Below are 20,959 nucleotides of genomic sequence, written 5' to 3'. Positions count from 1 at the left end.
CTTGTTGGATAAGGAGAACAATTTATCACTCCCCTCTTTATAATTTACCTACTGTTTTCATATCGCCCCTTTCAGTTTTCTCTTTTCCAGACTAAACAAACCCAGTTATTTTCCATCTTTCCCCATTGGTCATGTTTCCTAGACATTTAATCATTTTTTATTGTTGTTCTCTGGAATATTTCCAGTTTTTCCACATCTTTCTTGAAGTGAGATGCTCAGAATTGGACACTATTTCAGAGCCTTATGAGTGCTGAATAGAAAAATTACTACTTGTAGCTTCCTTACAACATTTTGGCCCATACGTCCCAGAATGATCTTTGCTTTATTATTATTTATTATTATTATTATTGATGTGTGTTCAATTTGTGATCCAGAATCTTTTTCAGTATTTCTTCCTAAACAAACATTTCCCATTTTCTATTTGTGCAACTGATTATTCCTTCTGGAGTGTAATATATTGAATGTGTCCTTATTGATTTCACCCTATTTATTTCAGATCATCATTTCTCCAATTTGTCAAGATTATTCTGAATTCTAATCCTGTCCTCTAAAGCACTTTGTGACCCATCTTGGCTTTGTAGGATCCATAAACTTTATAAGCGTACTCTCTGTGCCATTACCTAAATCATTCATGAAGATATTGAATAGAACAAGACTCTGCACAGATCCCTGCAGAGCCCCACTCAATATGCCTTTTGAACTTAACTGTTAACCATTAACAACTTGTGTCTGAGTGCACTTGGCACACACTTATAAATAGGTTTGTCCAGGCTATGTTTCCCTAGTTTGTGTATGAGAAAGGCATATGAGACACTATCAAAAGCCAATAGTGAAAGTCCAATAACTAAGGCATTAGGTTATTAAGTAGTGTTCAAAGCAGAGTAAAACTCCTAGATTGTTCCCGTGCATTGCAATATGCCGACTGCAGTTTTGGATAGGTTGTGATTCTGCAAACACTGACACTTATACTACATTTTTGTTCTAGTGAAGTCAGTAGGACATTGCATGGGCAAATCCCGATGTAAGAACTGGGCCACTCTGCTTAAAGTGAAGTTCTGTTGAGGGGGTGGGGGGACAACAAAACCCACTTTACTGTAAATAGTCAGAGACGTAGCCATGGTAGGCTGTATCTTCACAAAACAACAAAGGCAAAAAAGCAGTCACGTAGCACTTTAAAGGCTAGCAATATAATTTATTAGGTGATGAGCTTTTGTGGGACCGATCAACTTCTTCAGATCTGGAAAATTCTGATAAATGAAAACTGAGATGAAGAGAGTTTAACAGAAAGATAGAAAACAAATAAAAACGCTGAATCAGCTTGATAGGACAGAAGGAGCAGGGGAAAGTGGGAAGAAAATAGTTTCTGCAAGTGTGTGTTAAGTGGGCTGCCTGGGATCACAATAAATATCAAAGGTGGGGAAACTGTACTTTAATGCATGAGGTAATTGATATATTTGTCGAGTCTCTTTATATCATTTAATATTTATCAGAATTTTCCACATTTGAAGAAGTGGGTCTGTCCCATGAAAGCTCATCACCTACTGAATTATATTGTTAGTCTTACATTGCGACACGCCTGCTTTTTTTGCTTTTCTCTTTACTTAAGAAAATTTCACTGTATTTGCAGTGTGCTTTCCTGGAAGTGCCTATAGGTTTGTTTGCTTTTATGATCTTTTGTTTCTGTTTTAATATATTTAGTCTAAAGCAGCGAAATGGTGCTTCCTTCTAAGTTATTTTGGATCAAATAGATCACCATTAATTTAAATTGATCTTTTCTCCAAGTTTTAGTAGCAAAATATATGTAAACACTTCTAACAAGAAACTCATTAGCTGATCTTTTCAGACACAAGGGAAACTTTCAGATAGAATGTATTATGATTATATAACAAACCTGTTCAGCAGGAATGTGTTGGAATTACTCTCGTACCACTACATTCTTAATGATATTTATATTTCTTTTCCAAATGCATAAAACAGTGATTGAGCATATAAAAATTATCTATGCAAGAAAACTGTGTAATATAAAAATAAGCTCATCTAGTACCAATTGAATTGCACCCATAAATGAGCTATAGAGATATTTGAACATGAGGTTAAGCATCAAGAGAATAGCAGTGGCTGTGTTGGTGCTCTCTATTAAAAGAGCAGATTTATCTTTCAGTCTGCTCTTTTTGTGTGTGGACACGCTCTTTCGAAGGAAGATCTTCCAGAAGGTCATCTTTCGAAAGATCACTGTAGTGCAGATGCAGCCCATGTGTGTCATGGTGGGACCAGCAAGCTAACATGGGTTGAGTTAAATTGTACAGCTAGCATTGAATGTTAAATTAGAATTAATTGAAGTTTTGTTTAGGTAGACGTTCAATGAGCTGGGAGTCCTGAAGGCAGTAATAATGTGGTATATTTTCGATGCAATGCTGTAGTTTTCTAGAAACAAGCTTTTCTGATAATGGACTAGTTTCATGCACATTGTAATTGAAACTAAGGGTGTGGAAGGCTTTGTGGAAGGTAATCCTGTACAAGCATCCCTTTGATCCCTATACTACTTCTCTTGAAACAGTATACAGAATGGTGACAGAGAGAGAGCCAAGTTAAGTCTGTCTTCTGTCAAAACAAAAAAGCAGTCAAATAGCACTTTAAAGACTAACAAATTAATTTATTAGATGATGAGCTTTTCTGGGACAGACCCACTTCTTCAGATCATAGCCTTAACAGAACAGACTCAATATATAAAGCTCAGAGGTCCAAAAATTATAAAAGGTTGACAAATCAGAAAAATTGTTACCAAGGTTGGCAAATCAGTAGAGCAGAGTGGTGGCAGGAGGAGTTGTGGAGTGGGGAAGTAAAGAGTTAGATAAAACAAAGTATGTAAAAGAGTCTTTATAATGGGCCAGATAATTGCTGCCCTGGTTCAAGCCAAGTGTTAATATGTAGAATCTGAATATAAATGAAAGTTCTGAGCACTCTCTCTGCAAACAATCGTTAAAGTTCCTTTTCAGTAAAACACAGACTTTCAGATCTGTTTTATCTAACTCTTGACTTCCCCACCCCACACCCTGCTCCTACCACCCCTCTGCTCTTCTGATTTGCCAACTTTGATAACAATTTTTCTGATTTGTCTACCTTGATCATTTTTGGACCTCTGTGCTTTATATATTGAGCCTGCTCTGTTAAGGCTATGATCTGAAGCAGTGGGTCTGTCCCATGAAAGCTCATCACCTAATTATTTTGTTAGTCTTTTTCAAGTGCTACTTGACTGCTTTTTTGTTCAGGATACAGAACAGAAAGGCTTTTCCCCACTTTATTTACTGTTTCAGGTAGGCAAAGCGGTCACGTAACACAATAGAATTACCCACTCGTGAAAAAGTATACATATTTGAATTCCTAAATGAGGCATATTTTTGTGAATTAGAGTGTAGATTGCTAGATTTTCTGTGAATGTAATTTCAATATTTTTCTACTGCTGATACCAATCTGTTAAATATGATAAATCTTCCATAATCATGCCCATCTTTGTGTAGCATTAGTACCTTCAGTATTAGTTTGCCATATTTATTTCTACCCCCAGAAGTTTTTGCAAAACTGGCATTTGCAAACATGATATATGCTTCCATAGGTGCTGGAACTTGGAGTGCTACCACACGCTCTGGTTTGAAGCAGTATCTACAGTATACAGGGTTTACAATTTGGTTCAGTGTCTTGTAGCACCCCTGTATGTTTGATATTTTATAGCACTCACATACATACTAAGTAGCAGATACAGTAGACACAGTTACAGAATTTTGACCTGAAAGGATAGGATTTTATTAAACTCCAGGGAAGCTCTAATATTCTGAAGCTAGTACTGTGCTAGCATTTGCTAGTGTAAACATGGATTTGTAAATATCAGAAAAAAGCCACAAATGGATCAAGTTTTATATTGTTCTAGAGATCAATGCATATTGTTTACCTTCTTTTCTCAAAGTGGGGAGAGAGTATTGTTACATAAATTTTATCAGGGCTTTGTTGCCACACATTATAAATTAAAGCAACGGTATTCATGACTTGGTCCGTAATATGTGCCTTTGTGAGACACAAAGTCAGAAAGGGCTTTATTTTCAATTAATGATTTTATGAGGGAAAGGAGCTATTATATTACAGGCAGATTTTATTACCTCACTTATTTATACAAAACACCTATCAACTCAATTAAAAAGAGAAACTAACATTTTTCTTACAAGAGAAAAAAGAATTTGTAAGATCTGCCTATTATACACAGGTTTGTCATTAGTGATTTCGTTATGGAGATGGAAGATACTTCAGTACAGTCTAGAATTCTTGTATTTATTTACAGCAACGAAGGGTACTGTGGCACCTTATAGACTAACGGAAAAGTTTTGAGCATGAGCTTTCGTGAGCACAGACTCACTTCATCAGAAAGCTCATGCTCAGAACTTTTCTGTTAGTCTATAAGGTGCCACAGGACCCTTCGTTGCTGTTACAGATCCAGACTAACACAGCTACCCCTCCGATACTTGTATTTATTTAGTCAGGTGAAAGATAAACTGTCATTTGAAGCACCTTGTTATGTTGATTTTGGACAGCCAGTGAGTGTGACTGTCAAATGAAAATGCAGTTCCCCTCAGGAAGCAACTTCATTGCATTGCAACTTTGAATGCTGTACCTGACAGGATATCTGTGCTACTCCTTTGTTATTTTAAATGTAGATTATTGTCCTTGTGGAAGTTCTTAGTAGAAATAAATTGAGCTGTATTAAGTCCAGGCTTTTTCAGTGAAATTTGACAATGAGATTCAAGATCATTAGATTAGGAACAGCCAAAATATGCAGACTTTTAAAGCATGTCACTGTTTCATTTACCAAGATAAATATTGTAATGAAAAGTGAGAACATGCTGAGTTAAGGCTGTTGTTTTAATGTAAAGCCCAACTGTAGTCAAGTAGTGTTAATATCACAAGGTAATGTATTTCACCAGTGTTGGCTAGAATATCTAATTCGTACCTAAATCAGTGCAGAGGTGAAGACAAGACAAATGTCTTAGTACAGCTTTGGTAATTAGCAGAGAGACAAAAGTTTAAAGAACTTCTGCTTAAAGCCTTAATTTGGATGGTTGCTCCTACTTAGTAAATGGTTTTGTAAATCTTTCTCCACGCATTGCAAGCAAGTACTGTATACTGTACCATTCTTCCATGTTTTCACCACCCATTTGTAGCATTCAAAGCAACAATCAACACCAATATATACACACATCAGGTTGTTTGCTTTCATGATCTTGGAAGTATAGTCCTGTCAGACTGTAGCTTCACAAATAACAAGCCGTCCTGTGGCACCTTAAAGACTAACAATTTTATTAGGTCATGTGCTTTCATGGGTAATACCTACTTCAGTCATCTGAAGGGTCTTATCAATCATCATGGGTCTTATCCACGAAAGCCCCTGACTGAATACATTTGTTAGTCTTTAAGGTACTACAGGACTGCTTGCTTTCATGATGAATTTCCATTTGATCTCATTTCAAATTCTTGAGAGATTCAGCCATGAAAATTCAGTGAAGACTATGAAGAAAACTTAACCTTCGCTATGGTGTAATAGGTAATAAGAAATATACTACATAAGAAATGTATGGTCAATGATAAATGTATGGTTTACTTCAAAATAAGTTCTCATACATTAAGCAACTCTAGAAGAGGAAACATATCAGTTGTGTTGGACAGAACTTTTTACGAAGTAGTAATGTTAAGTCTGTGAATCACAGTGATGGAGAGAAATGTTAAGGAAGAGTAGTAGAAAGAAGTATGTTTGGTAGTGCTCTCTTACTAGTTTACCAGAACCCTGTGAAGTAAAAATCAATTCCATGAAACTTGCATGTGGGTTTCATACTGTGACTTGAATAGCAAAAAGTACTACCTTGAAAATTATGGTCAATCAGGTTGGATCTTACTTATTTTAAGCCAGAATTTCATTGAGAATTTGCCTGATTATTTAAAAAAAAAAAAGAAAAACAAAAAAAACAGTGAATGCTAATTTAATTGGAAAAAAGATGTACAAAGATTTAGAATGTACTTTTGCCTATTTTATTTGACCTTTTGAGCAAAGGGACACTACATTGAGAAACACTTGTTTGAAGTTGAGCATTCCAGCTAGTAAACAGCTAAAATGTTTGCATTTGAACTTGTCCAAACAGACTGTTTTTATGCAGAAGTCACAATACTTTGGTATACTGTATGTGCAAGGCAGGATCCAGGCAAGCTGGGGCACTAGATATACAGTGACAGGAAAGGCTTCTGTGGTTCCATCCCTATGAGTCTGACTTCTGCCCCCTAACTTCTTCCTCATTTGCAGTGGCCCCTCCTCTTCCAAAGAGTTAGGGATTGACAGAAGAACATAGTTATCCTGTTGCTGGAGTGTATCTGCTTAGGTTAGTAGGCCAGGTTCACAGTCTTGCCACATGCCATGCCCTGAGCTAGGGTGGAGCAGGGACCCACAGAGAAATGGCTTTTGGAATAAAACACCATCTCTGACCTTCTCTTCCAGAGGAAAATTTTCAGAGATGATTGTGGCTCCTGTGTGCCTAAGTCAATGTTGAGTATAAGTTTTAGGCTCCTAAATCAGTTAGGTGCCTTGGAAAATTTTACTTAGGGGCTCTTTGAGAACTTAGCAGACACTGTTGCTTCAGCTAAACTCACTTTCCATTGCAAGATTTTCTTTCTCATGCACAAGGGCTAGACATTTATTTTATTAAAATGAAAACACTAATGTAATCATTCTAAGAGCTAGGGCTGGAGGCACAAGGTCTATACCCATGGCTTAATCTGGCCCTGTGCATGTGCAAGAATTTAGTCTTTGAGGACAAAAATAGCTTGTTAAGGACATATGTGCCATTCCACTGCAAATTGTGAAAGGGAAGAAACAATGGAACAAATGGGGTCCAGGGCATGGCAGAGTAAAATGGGATAGTTGTGTAGATTTCAATTTCCCCTCCCCTCTTTAGTGGCAAAGCTGGGCCTCACCTGCCTGTAACCAGTTGGAGGTGGAACAGACACTCTGCAAGCAAAAACATCTGCTACCTTTGCCAGCACATGCAACTCCCCTCCTTAGTTTTCCCAGGTGGGCATGGAAAGCAGGCCACAAAGACTCACTCAATGGCAGTCTAGCACAGTGCTCAGCAGGCTTTACTGCCTCGTGGCACACTTCAGCACTCATAATTTCATAGCACGCCCAATATATCTATATAACCCAACCCTCCCCAAGCCCCTGCCCTCCTAACTCTGTGCTTGTCCCCACCCACAGAGCCAGGCACACCCAGTCCTCCCCCACAGTCCCACTTTAACTCAATTCCCTCCCCCAGAGCCAGGCACCCACAGTCCTTTGTTCAGTCAGTTCAAGATTTTACCACTTAATTATAGACTGACTTAAGCTGTATTTATTAGGGCTTTGCAGACAGATGAAAAATCACATCGGTATAGACTTTAAAAGCACCTCACCGCCACACGCTTCCCCCACCAAGAGCAGTGGACAGCACTCCCTGGGTGCAGCTCTGCGGCACGCCAAGTACCGCCTGATGGCACACCAGTGTGCCACAACACACCAGTTGTGGAACACTGATCTAGCAAACATACGGCTGATGCAGTGCAGAGCCTGGAGTGAGGTGCTTTTAAAGACTATGCTGATGTGATTTTTCACCTGTCTGAAAAGCACTAATAAATACAACTTAAGTCAGTCTGTAATCAAGTGGTAAAATCTTGAACAAACTGGCTGAACAAAGAAGATAACAATCTCTGAGAGCTCTATTCATGAAAAGAATTCCAGTTACACTCATACGCTAAAAAGAGAACCTTTAATGAATGGGATAATAGAGTGTTTCTTCTGCAGTCAGGGCTCCTATAAACTGCACTGAAACAGCCATATAATTAGGGATGTAATCGGCTTTCTGCCGAGGTATTGTATAGATCTGTAGGTGTCACATGCGTGAATAAAATGGATCATTTTCTTGACATCTGCCAGCTCTTCAGCTACTCCCCTGGCAATCTGCTTTTTCTTCTCTATATCCCCATTCTCTCTGCAAGTGTGAGTTCTGTGGATTTCCTGCAGCTGCGTCCCTCTAAAAGAGCAAAGGGACAGCAGCTATCAGCTAACCTTCCACTGCCATGCTCATGGTCATACCTCAAAACAGAGCACCTGCCCATTTTCAAAGACGGGACCATTGGATTTAGTCCAACCTCCTGAGTAACACAGGCCATAGAACTTCATCACAGTACCTCTGTGTTGATGACAGCAGAGGTGGAAAAATTACTCAAAATGTTATGTGAGTAAAAATGCAGCTGCTTGGGGTGGGGTGGGGGGTGAGGGGAATGTACTTATACAGTAAATGCTCAATTTGAAGGACCCTGATTTAGCGGACTTTAGGAACAGTGAACATCTTGCCCTATTGTTCCCCAAATCCACTGGGGTCCATAAAATCATCCCCTCCACAAATAAAAAAAAAAAAAAAAAAAAAGACACTTACCGCTGCCCTGGTGTAGAGGAGCTGCCACCTCGTCCACCAGAGCTACCAGGCACTCCTCCCACCAAGGGTGGGGTGCATACATGGGCAGACTGCCACTCATGTATGTGCTCCACCCCGGTGGGAGGAGCATGTGGCAGCTCCTCCAGGTCACACAATGGCCTCTCCACTGGCATGGGATGTGGCGACTCCAGCCACACTTCCAGGGTCTCAGCCAAGCAGCCGGGTCCAGCAGTGGCAGCTCTGGTGAGTGGCTGGTTTTCTTTGGGGGCAGAAACTGTGGCTTGGGGGACCTCGCGGGGGTGGGTGGGCAGTAAATTCTCACGTTTAATGGATTTTCAGGAATAGCAGACACCCCTCTCCGCCATTAGCTCGTTGTGTCGAGGGTTTACTCTACAAGTCACCGGTGTCCCTCTGGAAAACTAGTCGAGCAAAAGTACACACACATCACATCTTGAATAGTAACAAAGAGGAAGCCGTGCTAGTCTATACACTATCAAAACAAAAAGCAGTCAAGTAGCACTTTAAAGACTAGCAAAATGGTTTATTAGGTGAGCTTTCGTGGGACAGACCCACTTCTTCAGACCATACCCAGACCAGAAGAGACTCAATATTTAAGGCACAGAGAACCAAAAACAGTAAGCAAGGAGGACAAATCAGAAAAAGATAAGGTGAGCAAATCAGAGAGTGGAGGGGTGGGGGGGAAGGTCAAGAATTAGATTGAGCCAAGTATGCAGACAAGCCCCTATAGTGACTCAGAAAGTTCCCATCACGATTTAAACCATGTGTTAATGTGCCGAATTTGACTATAAAAGCCAGCTCAGATGTTTCTTTCCAAAATGGAGCGATAATTCCTTTTCTGTAACACACATACCTTTAGGTCATTGACAAAATGCCCCATTCCATGAAAATGTTGACTAACTGGTTTGTGGATCTGGAGTGTTTTGATGTCTGTTTTGTGCCCATTGACCCACTGAAGGAATATACTGCAAAAGGACTCATAACAGACTCTTAAGTATATAACTTAATTAACTTGGCGGTATCACTTCTTCAAGGACACATGTATTTTGGTGTTTGAATGCACAGTCATCTTTTCACTTTGTGGTGCAATTTTAGATTTTTTTTTCTGTAAAACTGAATATCATCCAATAAGTCTGTGATCAGGTAGCATTGCCGTGTTAATTAAACTAAAGCTGTTCCAGATATTGGGGCCTTTCTGTGGAATTGATATATCATGTGCTTGGATACAGCCCTGTTTCCAGTGCCATAAGCCTCCTCCTAGGCCACCGTCCAACTGACTCAAAATTTGGGGAGTAAAGGCACTTTGAAGTAGTACAGGCACTTCAAAGTGCCCATGGCTACATGCGAGCTAGCACTTTGAAGTTTGACACTTTGAAGTTGTTGCAGGGGAGAATTAGCCTAATAAAGTACCGCATGTTCACTGCAGCATTTCATTAGCAATCTCCTGTCACCCTGATTAACATGCCCCCTTCGAAGTGGGGGACAAGTGTAGACAAGCCCTCAATGTTTTATGTGTGCCATGAATGAGACCAGGATGAATTTTCTTTCTTTCTTTTTTACTTTCCTGTTCATTCTCCATGCAGCAGGATGACCCTCTAAACCGTCCAAGTACCTGAAACTACTGAATCAGGCTAAAGATAGTAATGATTTTAGACTCTGTTATAAAAGGCAACACTGAAGTGAGACCCCAAATAGGCGGGCACAATTGTTTTATTATTTGTCTTAATGTCTGAGTCACCTTTAAGTTTTGGAGTTTCTCTGGATGCTGGTAGCAGGAAACTGCTATAGACAGATGCAGAACCATTATGATTACATTTTGTTCCACGTGGGATATAAGAACCTAAAGCCAATTTTTCATTTGGCTAAGTTAATTCATATTTTAGACTCATCTAGCTGAAAACCAGAAAAATTATATGCATCAGATATATCAGAAGAGGAACTAGAACAGCACTAGTTTTGTGCCCTGACAGATTAAGGACCGCTTAAAAAGGAATGAGGAATGAGGCGTGTTTTGTTGGTGTATGACATTGCTAAAGTATTTTTAGATTCCAAGTTAACTGCTGCTCAGGGACAAGATGAGAAACTGGTAACCTCCTCCAAGATGATTTAACTGAAAGTCGTTAGTCCCAGAATTCAGCAGGACAGAGCAGATTTAAGTATGTAACAAGAAATGAGAGCAAGATAAAGGAGAAAAATCTTGCAATTAATCTTTTTTCCCACAAGTCTCTTCTTTCCTTTGAGAGTTCTAAATAATGTCAAACAAGGTTCCTCTAAATTTCCTTCATCTTCTCTCTGACATCCTGTTAATTAACATAGTAATTTATAAATATTGTGAAATCACCTTTTGTACTTTATTTCTATTTGTATGGACATGAGAAAATTAATTATGGACACCACCTTTAGAAATGTAATTAGTGTTTCACTGCTAGTGGCCTGCTGATATTGTTTTCATTTGCTTTTTGTTTGCAACCAGCCTTTTTAAAAATTCCCCTTTTCCCAAAGCTCATAGTCAGGGGTTCAGTTTGCACTTGTATAGAACAGAAAAGTAGCAACTGACTCAAGATTAAAGCAGCTGATGAACAGTGCTCATGCTAGAACAAGAAGCAGTCTTGTGGCACCTTATAGACTAACAGATATTTTGGAGCATAAGCTTTCGTGGGCAAAGACCTGCTTCATCAGATGTATGAGTGGGGGGTGTGGTTTCAGGGGGGGTATTTAAAGAATGAGGTCCCAGAAAAAGGGAGGGCCAGAGCTGACAGGGTCTATTCAGCAAGGTGGAAATGGTCTATTATCAATAGTAGGTATCAAAGGAGGAAAAACCAAGTCAGATCAGACAGGTGGATATGAGCCATTTTCTGGGACCCCATGCTTTAAATACCCCTCTGAAACCCATCCACCCTCATGCATCTGATGAAGTAGGTGTTTGCCCACGAAAGCTTATGTTCCAAAATATCTGTTAGTCTATAAGGTGCCACAAGACTTCTTGTTGTTCTTGAAGCTACAGACTAACATGGCTCCCTCTCTGATACTTGTCACCATGCAAGTGTTCATACTAGGCACCTTTGGCTAGACTAACTTCACCCCCTCCATTGTTCCCTCAGCTGTCCTCCCTCACAGGAAGGCGGGAACATACTACAGCCTCTGCTCTCTTGGAGAGTATTTTTGCTGTTATCTTGTTGGCTGGGATGTGGGAGACCTCAGTTCAATTCATGCTGAAAAGGGATGGGAACATGGATCTCCTGTCTTTACCCACTGAGCTATGGGACATTCTGATGTCAGTCTCTCCCCTGTTAAAACCATTCCCTTTTGTAAAAATCATTAACTATGCCTTGGGCCACAGAGCACATGAGAACGACTCTGTAGTCTCGAGGAGTACCCTAACCACTGGGCTAAAAGTTATATGTGAGGCCATGTGATCCTCCTTCATCTTCCTCGTTCCTGGTTAGTTAGTATGGTGTTTGAGTGTGCTCAGAACAGGCCTCCAGGATCAGGACCTGCTGGTGCATCAGGAGGGGAAGCACTTCTCTCCACGTGGTTTGAGGATTAACCTGGGTCTAACAGGTAAAACAAGGGTCTGGATGCCTGCCTGAGTCAGCAGTGTGCATGTTCTGGAGCTGGGGGACTTGAGTGAAAATGTAGATACAGTGAATAGGGGTAGGGGGCCGCAAAGTGAGGCTTTTGTGGATTGCAGTGGTGCCTAAAGCTGGGATTTAGCACCTCAAACCCTTTGTGGATCTGGGCCTCCATGTTTATGAGAAACAAGTGCACACAAAAGTATGGACTTTCTCTGTCCATTGTGCGTTAAAACTTACTGTGGTTGCATGACTGACACCTCCTGGTACTACGGTGGGGAAGTCATGCTCAGAAAATGAGAATCTACGTTGCTCTACCTGCATAATTAGAGATTTGGTGCATGTGCATCAGCACATGCCATTCTCTGTCCAGTAATCTGTTAGAACTTCTGCAAACCTGGAATCTCTAGTTCATTGGTTCAGCCGTTTTACTTCACTTGGTATCAACCAGTTAAAGTGTCACTGGGAAAGTGTCTGCGTGTGTGATCTGAATACCTATGGCACCTTTTTATTTTCCCTTCCTGAAGCTTCCCAGGTGAGAGCTAAACAGCTTCTGCCTGCTCTGTGGAGCCAGCAATCAGGTTTTTCTTGCTGCTGATTCCTTCCAGTGTGCCAGATTCCACTGTTGAAGGCTTACCTTTTTGACTAGCCAAAAGGGTTTGCAGAAGCGTGAGGCAGTTTCTACACTGATTGCTAATCAGATCAAAGGGAAATATTTTAAGTAGAGATCAGTAAAAGGGATGGAGCTATGTTAGTAGAAAGGCCCCAAAACAAAAAATCTAATTGGCTGCTATCCTCCCTAATTTGCATATGAAAAAGCACTACCGCCATGTTGGGTACCAGTGGAACCTGGGACCCTAAAAGTAACTACTGAGAAAATGTTCCCTGTTTAGTAAACGGCTTGATTAAGAGAATACATACTGGTAGCTCAGGAGTTTTCTCTGTATTAAATGTATCGAGCCACTTCAGTAACTAATGACATTGTCTTTTGAGAAGGTTAGTTAATGCTTGTAACTCAGCACATTGAATAACAAGGCTTGGAAAAATTAGAATTTTACTTACCAATATAAGCAAATGTTTATTTTGTCATATCTGCTGGAATAGAAAAAATATTTCCATCAATAGCAATCAAAATTTACAATTAGGCCAAGTAAGAAAAATGATGCTTTAGTGTGTATTAGGTTTTGATTTAAGGATATTTACTTTTTATATTTTGACACTTGATGTTGACAATTCCCATTTGAACAGTTATAAAGCCCTTAACTTTTTGAATTTCAAAATATTGTCTGATTCCCCCACATATTTTCCAGAACTGTGAAGATTTAAATGGGGTTTAGAATAGAAAAAATGCTTCAAAGTAAATGTGACAATCCGCACATAATGTAAAAATGTTATGGCTGGATCACCTGTCCTGTGGAAAAGCTGTCAAAGAGAGGTAGCGGGGCGAGGGGGTGTGTGAGGGAGATGAGCATGGGCAGGTTTTGACTTTGGCATGAGGTGATCTGTGGTCCTTGTCTGAAAATTTAATCTCTAAGGAATCTGCAGGAGGTACAAGATGGACTTGTTGAGCTGCAGTGACTCTACCTTCCCCACCCCTTCAGTCCTTGCTCCACCCCTTCTACTTCTGGGATAGCACAGCTTCATATCATCCTGTTAATAGTCCACAGGTAGCTGCTTGTTGAACTGTCTTTGGGACTTGTTTGTCTTCCTTCTGGCATGACCTTATTCTCTCCTGAGCCGTACATCCCCCAAACAGGTCTGCCCCCTAGGCTAGACAGTTCTCTGGTTACCAGTCATGAGTCACCTCCCTGTTTCTTATGTCATATGGGAAAGTTCAACAGAAACAGTCCCCTAGCGCTGATAATCTGGGGTGTACTTATACAGTCTTCATTTAAAATCTTTAAAGAACACAAAAAACAATTGGCACATAGCTACTTCCATGTGTGGAGTTACTGTTATGCAGAAAGCATACAAATGAAATGTAAAGAACAAGAAGATGAGGGGTAAATGGACACTCTATAAACAAGAACCTGTATTCTGCATAGGCAAGTAAGTTAAAAGCCTGAGAACAATAAATTCCAGTGGCTATTATGAAAGCACGAGTGCCCCTTCCCCAATCAAATTGGAAATAAATACATCAAGAGGTTTTTGGCTGGAACGAAATTTTTTGGATGGAAAGATTTCAGTTGTCACTTGGATTGCATTGTTGCAGTCCAGGTTCAAGACAAATGTATTGCTAGATGAGAAAGCTTACTTTAATTTGAGAGGCTCAGGCTTGCTCACCCCCTAGGCCGGTCAGTCAATTGCAGATATGCAATTTTAGCTATGGCAATTACCCTGATCAGGTCGATCTTCCTGCTAATGTAGAGGTGGCCTTAAACGATTAGAACAATAAAACTGGAACATTTAACATACAGCTATTTAAACTTTACAGTTTGCTTGAAAAAGAGGAAAACTGTTCAGAATATTTTCTGGGATTAAAATATCATTTAAGTGACTTGTTCATTTCCCCAAATAGTTAAACTCTGCTTTTTTTTCCAAAACACTGAAATAGTTGCACTATAGATAAGCAACTGCAGTAGGTTTTAAACAATTATCACATGACTTGTTCAATTGTTAGGTTGCTCTGACAGAGTTTGTATCTGAAAACAAACATTACATGTTGGGCTTCTGTTGTACCATTTATAATTTGCGTAATTTGGAGACTGAGTCAAAAATGTCTATTTATATTCGTTCATGCAGTTTACCAAATTGTATATAAAAAAGTACTTTTATACTGTCTTTCATCTGATTATCTTAAAGCAGTGCTTTTTTTGGTTTAAAGAAAAAAGAGTGGTACTCAGCCAGCTCCCCGCCCCACCCCCACAACCAATCCTATGGCTGGGGCTGCTGAGGTGCTGGTACTCACTACCTGCAAGTACTGGCACAAAAAAAACCACTGTCTTAAAGTATTTGTAAACATTTAATTAAGCCTCAAATACTCTCTGTCCCCAGTCAGATAAGAATTTGTATACCTATTTGACAGAGGAGGAACCGAAGACACAGAAAGATGGTGGTATGTCCCACTCCACACATGAAGCGAGAACGAAGCCCAGGAGTGGTGATTTCAGCTCCCTTGCTCTGAACACATACTCAGTGCTTACTCCTGTTTTCACTGGATACTTTACATCAGGAAACTATTTATGTAGGTGGTCTGTGCTTGAGGCTTTTATAAAATATGATATGATAGGCATCCAGAAAAATTAAGGTTGAAATTCACAAAGGCAGCTGAGGAGGTTAACCTAATGTGCACTGAGATTTCTTAGGCAGGGTTTGAAAATCACAACCAAAATGCATACCATCCACCTTTATTAGATGGTTTGCTGGGGTTGGGTATCAGTGCTTTATTTTAAAACAAAAAAAAGGAGCCAGTACTCAGTTGGCTTCTTCCCCCCTGCCCAGCCAATCCCACAGCTGGGGCTGCCAAGGTGCTAGTACTCAGTACAGGCAAGTACCAGCACAGAAAAAGCACTGGGTATCACATAGGTAGTGTTTCAAGGGGCTTAAACCACTGTCTTTCACTATTGCTCTTGAGCTTATAACCCACAGGAACTGTAAGCACGTGGTGCCATAGCTCATTCAGCTGCAGCGGTTGTTCTCATACCATTTCCCTTGGGTACTCTGCAAGATTCATTCAGGAGCTTTCCAGCCTCAAAATTGTATACCCAAAAACAAAAACGAAACAAGAAATGCATTTTCCTCCAGTGCTCCCAATTCTGTTGGTCACTGTGCTTATTGTGCAAGTTAATCTTTATGCACGGAGTGATCACAAGTTTTAGTAATAACTCAAGGAGATATCTCCTAAGTAACTAAGTTACAGAGAACGTGTTCACATAGAAACAGTCACATTTACCCTTTTACCACATAACCTGGCTGGTTCCTTTCTGGCAAAGTGAAGAAGTATAGGGGTTACTTTGCGCCATCAGCACTGCATTTAGTTTCCCTTCTTTCTGTCCAATACAAAACATGATTCTTTCCTCGGTTGCTGACACTTTAGGAAGGACACACGCAGCTTCAAGTGTCTCTTCTTTCTACCAGGATCACTGAAGCTAGGACGTGCTCGAAGTGGGAGAAGCCATTTACAGCTCCAGCTCAGTATTTTTGTTTTTTCCCCTTCCCTCCAAAAAGTCCATCCTGGTTTTCTGGTACAAAGTAAGAAGTCCTCAATGTCATGTGGGAAGAAACTGAGCATGGTGTTATCAATAAAGGGAATGATCTCCTCCTGCTGGCCCTCTGTTATTGAGCTGGAATCAAACTCCTACAGCTCCTACATAGGAGGATGGCCTACAGAGGAACATCTAGTCTCTGAAATCTGTGCTGTCTGTTAATAAGCCCATCTGATGTTGGAAGGGTGCTGGAATGGGTCTCATTATGAAAAATTCCTGATTATGAAGACATCCAACTTTACAAAGCTAGAGCAACTTCCCTGTGAGGTGAATTTGATGCTTTCGGTTAATGCTCACATCTCCAAGCCTCTTCACTTGTGTACCAACTGGCTCTCTTGTTTGTAGTCTCAGGAGAAAAGTCAAAGACCTAAAAAAGTGTAGTGACTACTGCAGTCTTTCTCGCAGCCTTCATGGTGCCATGGCAGGTCAGTCTGAGGTACAGTTGCACTGCAGCTACCTCTGCTCTGTACATTCTGTGGGGAACAAAAGGAATTCTGACTCATATCCATTCCACATTAGGTGCATGTGCTCACCACAGGCACCGTCTCCAAAAGTTTTTCCCTCAGCAGTATGCCTACAGGACTGAGCTCTGGAATCCTCTGGAGTAGCATCTGCATGCGACAGTAGGAGGGGTGCTCCCAGCTCTCTCCCCTTGGCCTCCTTTAGCCCTTGCCATGTGCTTTAAGCATTGAATTTAATGAAAGGCCCAGTTTAAGGCATATTAAAAAGCAATGGGAGTCTTTCTAATGTATGTTGCTGAAGATTAATACCAGAAGTAGCAGCAGTGTAATGGCCTTGAGGGGAGGATTCTGCCCAGACGTTTCCCCACCACATAGACAATTTACATGCGTTCTGTGCAGCAAGGAACATGTCACGCATAAACATGTTTTCTCTTCCCTACTGCAAAGTGCAAATAATGTTTTGACATCTCTTGTGTTTGCAGCACATTTATACACAGAGCAACATACACATTTTTAAAGAATGATGGGAGTTACAACTGCACATCCACTGGAGAACATACAAAAGCAATTGCAGTTGTTTCCACCGTAAGTGAAGCAATCTTAATATTCTCCTGACTTACAGCTTGGTTCTTCACATACTGATGTTTTATTTTAAGAGTAGAGTGAATCAGACAGGTAGAAAAGACAATGTTCACCCAGCTCAGAAATTCCACATAATACCCATTTCACTTTTTAAATTAGATTTCAGGAAATTTAAATACAAAAGGACTTGAAGTTCTGAACATAGTGGCCTTCAAGGCTGGGAGCTCTGGTCTTCAGTTCTGCTTGATGGCTAATTCTTCATAATCTACTGCAAGCTATCTCTTTTCCATTCAAATTGCACAACATGAACTAGAGCTTTCTCATTCTGTCTGAGATGAATGGGAAAAAAAACGAAGGCAGACTGATATTTGGTTATATTTGATGGCTATCAGCGTATCTGTAGTACAATAACTGAATAAACTCAGATAGTTGTGTTGCCACTCAGGCATGCTGGCTCAAAACGTAGGCAGCTTCTCAGATTTCATTTCCTGATGTATTGAATGAAGAATATAAACTCTGTGCAGAGTACAGTCCAGGCCATGGCTATTCTGAATTATTGTTCGCTGACATAGTTGCTCAGGCCAGCAAAAAAACCTGCTCATGGTGTCAGTGACCTTGCAATTAAAACAAACCACCCAGCCAGTACTGCCAAAAACTTGCTATTAGCCTCTCAGTATAAATGGCCCAGAACCTGCACTCTTCAGGTAACTGGCACAGTCTACATACTTTTACTTAGGTGTTATATATGCCAGCATTTTCAAAACTGGCCATCTGAAGGTATATTTAACTTCTTAGACACTGTCCTGATTTTCAGAAAGCCTTAGCAACTCCCTCTCCTAGTTAGATGCTCAAGTCTGTAAATGTTCAACCTACATGTTTGTCCATTTGGATGCAACACTGCTGTAGAATCAGAACAGTAACCACCGTGGAATGAAGCTCTCTCTTGGTTTTTAATTCATTTGTTAATTTTCTTATAATCAGCAACAACATCTGATGAAATAGGTTTGAGCCCATGAAAGCTTATGCCCGAATACATTTATTTGTTTTTAAGGTGCCACTGGCCTCATTGTTGTTTTAACAGACGTAGTAAAAGTGGCAATTTTTTGAGGAAAGAAATAAAAATTGATATCAACTATCTTCACCTAATGCTACTTTATTTGTATCTGAACCTAGCTAGCAGACCTGCTTTTCATAACAGGCAACCGATCGTTCTCCTAGCCCTCCCGCTAGAAGTAAAGCCATTGGGAAAAACCTTCCAGAGGACAGTTGTTTTATTGCATACATTTTAAACAGTGAACTGCCACAGAATTCCCATTGGTCATGCGACCCTTTTTCTACCATTCCACCACTGGTTAGGAGAGGAAGTGAAGGCTACCAATTATATCAGAAACTGAGCGAGAGTTAAATAGATAAGACCTAATTGTCTAAATTGGAATAGAGTCAGGACACTTGGCAAATACTTTTACCCCTGCTAAATATGCCTTGGGACTTTTAATGATTACAAGTGGTCAGGACTTTGGTTTCCTATCTTAACAGAAGTTAATTGCCCTGTAATATTGGATTATTCTGTGCTTGATTTGATCATGAATTGAAGGGCAAGGACCTAGCCTGTATTGATTTATGAATACTGGACAGGAGTAGGTGATGGGAAATGTTTATGACTATACTAGAGTACTTGTTGCATGTAGATGAGAGCCTAGTTTAAGATGAAGCTGTTGGCAGGAAGGAAACATGATGGATCTAGATTTTAAAAATAAAACCTCACATTCTGGTGCATAGACTAAGAGGTTAAGCATCAATACCTGCACTCTTAGCTGTGAAGGTACCAGTGTTTTGGCCAAAGTTACACAGCTGTTTTGCCAGCATAGGGAGCTAACACATCACAAGGAAACAGCAGTTAAGACGCTGTGGAGAGAGAAAGGTACACTCCGAAAGAGCAGTGAAGTGGAAGATGTAGTTAGCCTTGTAACCATGACAACTGAGGCAAAAGAATGTTGCCCACTTATAACAGGCTCACCTTCAAGTTAGACCTGAGCAGTCTGTAAGTCCAGACAACCTTAAAGTCTTTCAGGGGTATATTTGTTGGCTTCTAGTTCATTCTGGCTGCATGAAATGCTACCTTGTCACAGACTAGCAGACACTTCAGGGGTACTGGGCCCAGCCTGCCCAAGTAGTTAAATGCTTCACCTCACTTGTCTGCCCTGCTCTCCCTTCCCCTCAGCTTTATCCTGAACTGGAGACTTACTTGCAATTAGTGATCCCAGCTGGGCTACAATCAGGGCAGACTACACAGAAGGGAAAGAGAATGAAGTGAGTGGGGAGAGACTCCTAAGGAAAGGCTGCTCCCTGGGAAGGGCCTGGTGAAGGCAGGCTAAGAGGACCATGAGGATTAGGTAGACTGTAGGATAGAGGTGGCTGAGATAGGACTTGCAAAAAAAGCAGTGAGTGTCCTGTGAGAAATTGCCAGAGTCCCTGGGGAGTGGAGACTGTGAAGAAACCTGCTAGGTAGAAGGGCTCCTAGGGACAAGCAGTGCTCAGCCTATGGAGAGTAAAGAAGGATCACTACATTCCCTGGGCATTGGATGAAGAGTAGGAAACAGCCATATCACCTGAGTGGGGCAGAAGGAGTTTCTGTTTAGCTGTGGGTGTAGATTCTCTGGCTGTGTTTTTGTTACCATGGAAAGAGGTAGGCTGAAAGGAGGGCTGGGTTATAGAAGATGCAGCCTGCCTCTGGCTGCTGCAGGGCAAGAGGTGTGGCTGACAGGGTGAGATGAAGACCTTGCAAGACTACATGCTGGTGTCAGGAGGTGTTAGAGTGGTAAGTGCACTTGCTTGTAGCCCTGCTGTATCTTTTCATATGCTCTTAATATTTGAGGTCAGAGATACCACCATAATAAAGAAGTATAAATTAAGAACATTTCTATGCTCTGGTCTCAATGTGCCTGGGACCCAGTCCTGTTCCTGGCTGGGCCCTCTGGGGATATAGTGCTATAAATGTTAAATAATACACCCCTGCTTGATGTTCCAGCAAATGTATGTTGGTGGCTGATGTGTTAGAAACACTGTCTTCGAATGTATCCTTGTGGGGAAAAAGAAAATTCTGGAGTTTGCTTTGAATGGTGGCCATGTTTACAGATCAAATAGCGCTCCACAGAGGCGAGTGGTCCTGCTCACTGAATTGTTCACTGTATTTCTAGTTCTGGCATGCTTGTGCCACAGTAAACTCTTACAACCAATTCTTGTTTTCTGTGTGGCACTAGAGTTCATTGTAAACCTCTCCTCCCTGGTCTGCCTCTCTTTCCCACCGTCTGCCTGCACACAAACTCATATCTCATTTACCTGTAGATCACTTTGAATTTTCCCAGGCAGGGAAGTGGGAAGGAATGAAGTAGCCTACTTGAGTCAAGTTATGCCTGCTCAGTTAAGTGATCTGTTAAGAGCTTTCATAAGGCAAGTGCCACTGGCAAGGGGCTTTTGCCGTAATGTCTGAAAAAAGGTTTGCATTGTAACAAAGGGGAATGCTGTGTTAATAAATGGACTGTTGGCATTTGAAGCAACATATTTGCTGGTGGATATATTGCATGCTAGGATAAGAGCTTTAATTTGGTCTGACTAGCTTT

The 20,959-nt window shown here is 40.7% G+C and overlaps 1 protein-coding gene across 1 annotated transcript in view; it reads left to right on the top strand.

The window, feature by feature from the left end:
- The window catches only part of AGBL4 (AGBL carboxypeptidase 4), a 1,459,638-nt gene that overhangs the window by 949,252 nt on the left and 489,427 nt on the right, over positions 1-20,959 (top strand). The gene's annotated exons all lie outside the window — the stretch shown is intronic.

The sequence above is a fragment of the Carettochelys insculpta genome, chromosome 9, assembly GCF_033958435.1.
Source record: "Carettochelys insculpta isolate YL-2023 chromosome 9, ASM3395843v1, whole genome shotgun sequence".
Classification (NCBI taxonomy): domain Eukaryota; kingdom Metazoa; phylum Chordata; order Testudines; family Carettochelyidae; genus Carettochelys; species Carettochelys insculpta.
This window is presented reverse-complemented; position numbering and strand designations above follow the sequence as displayed.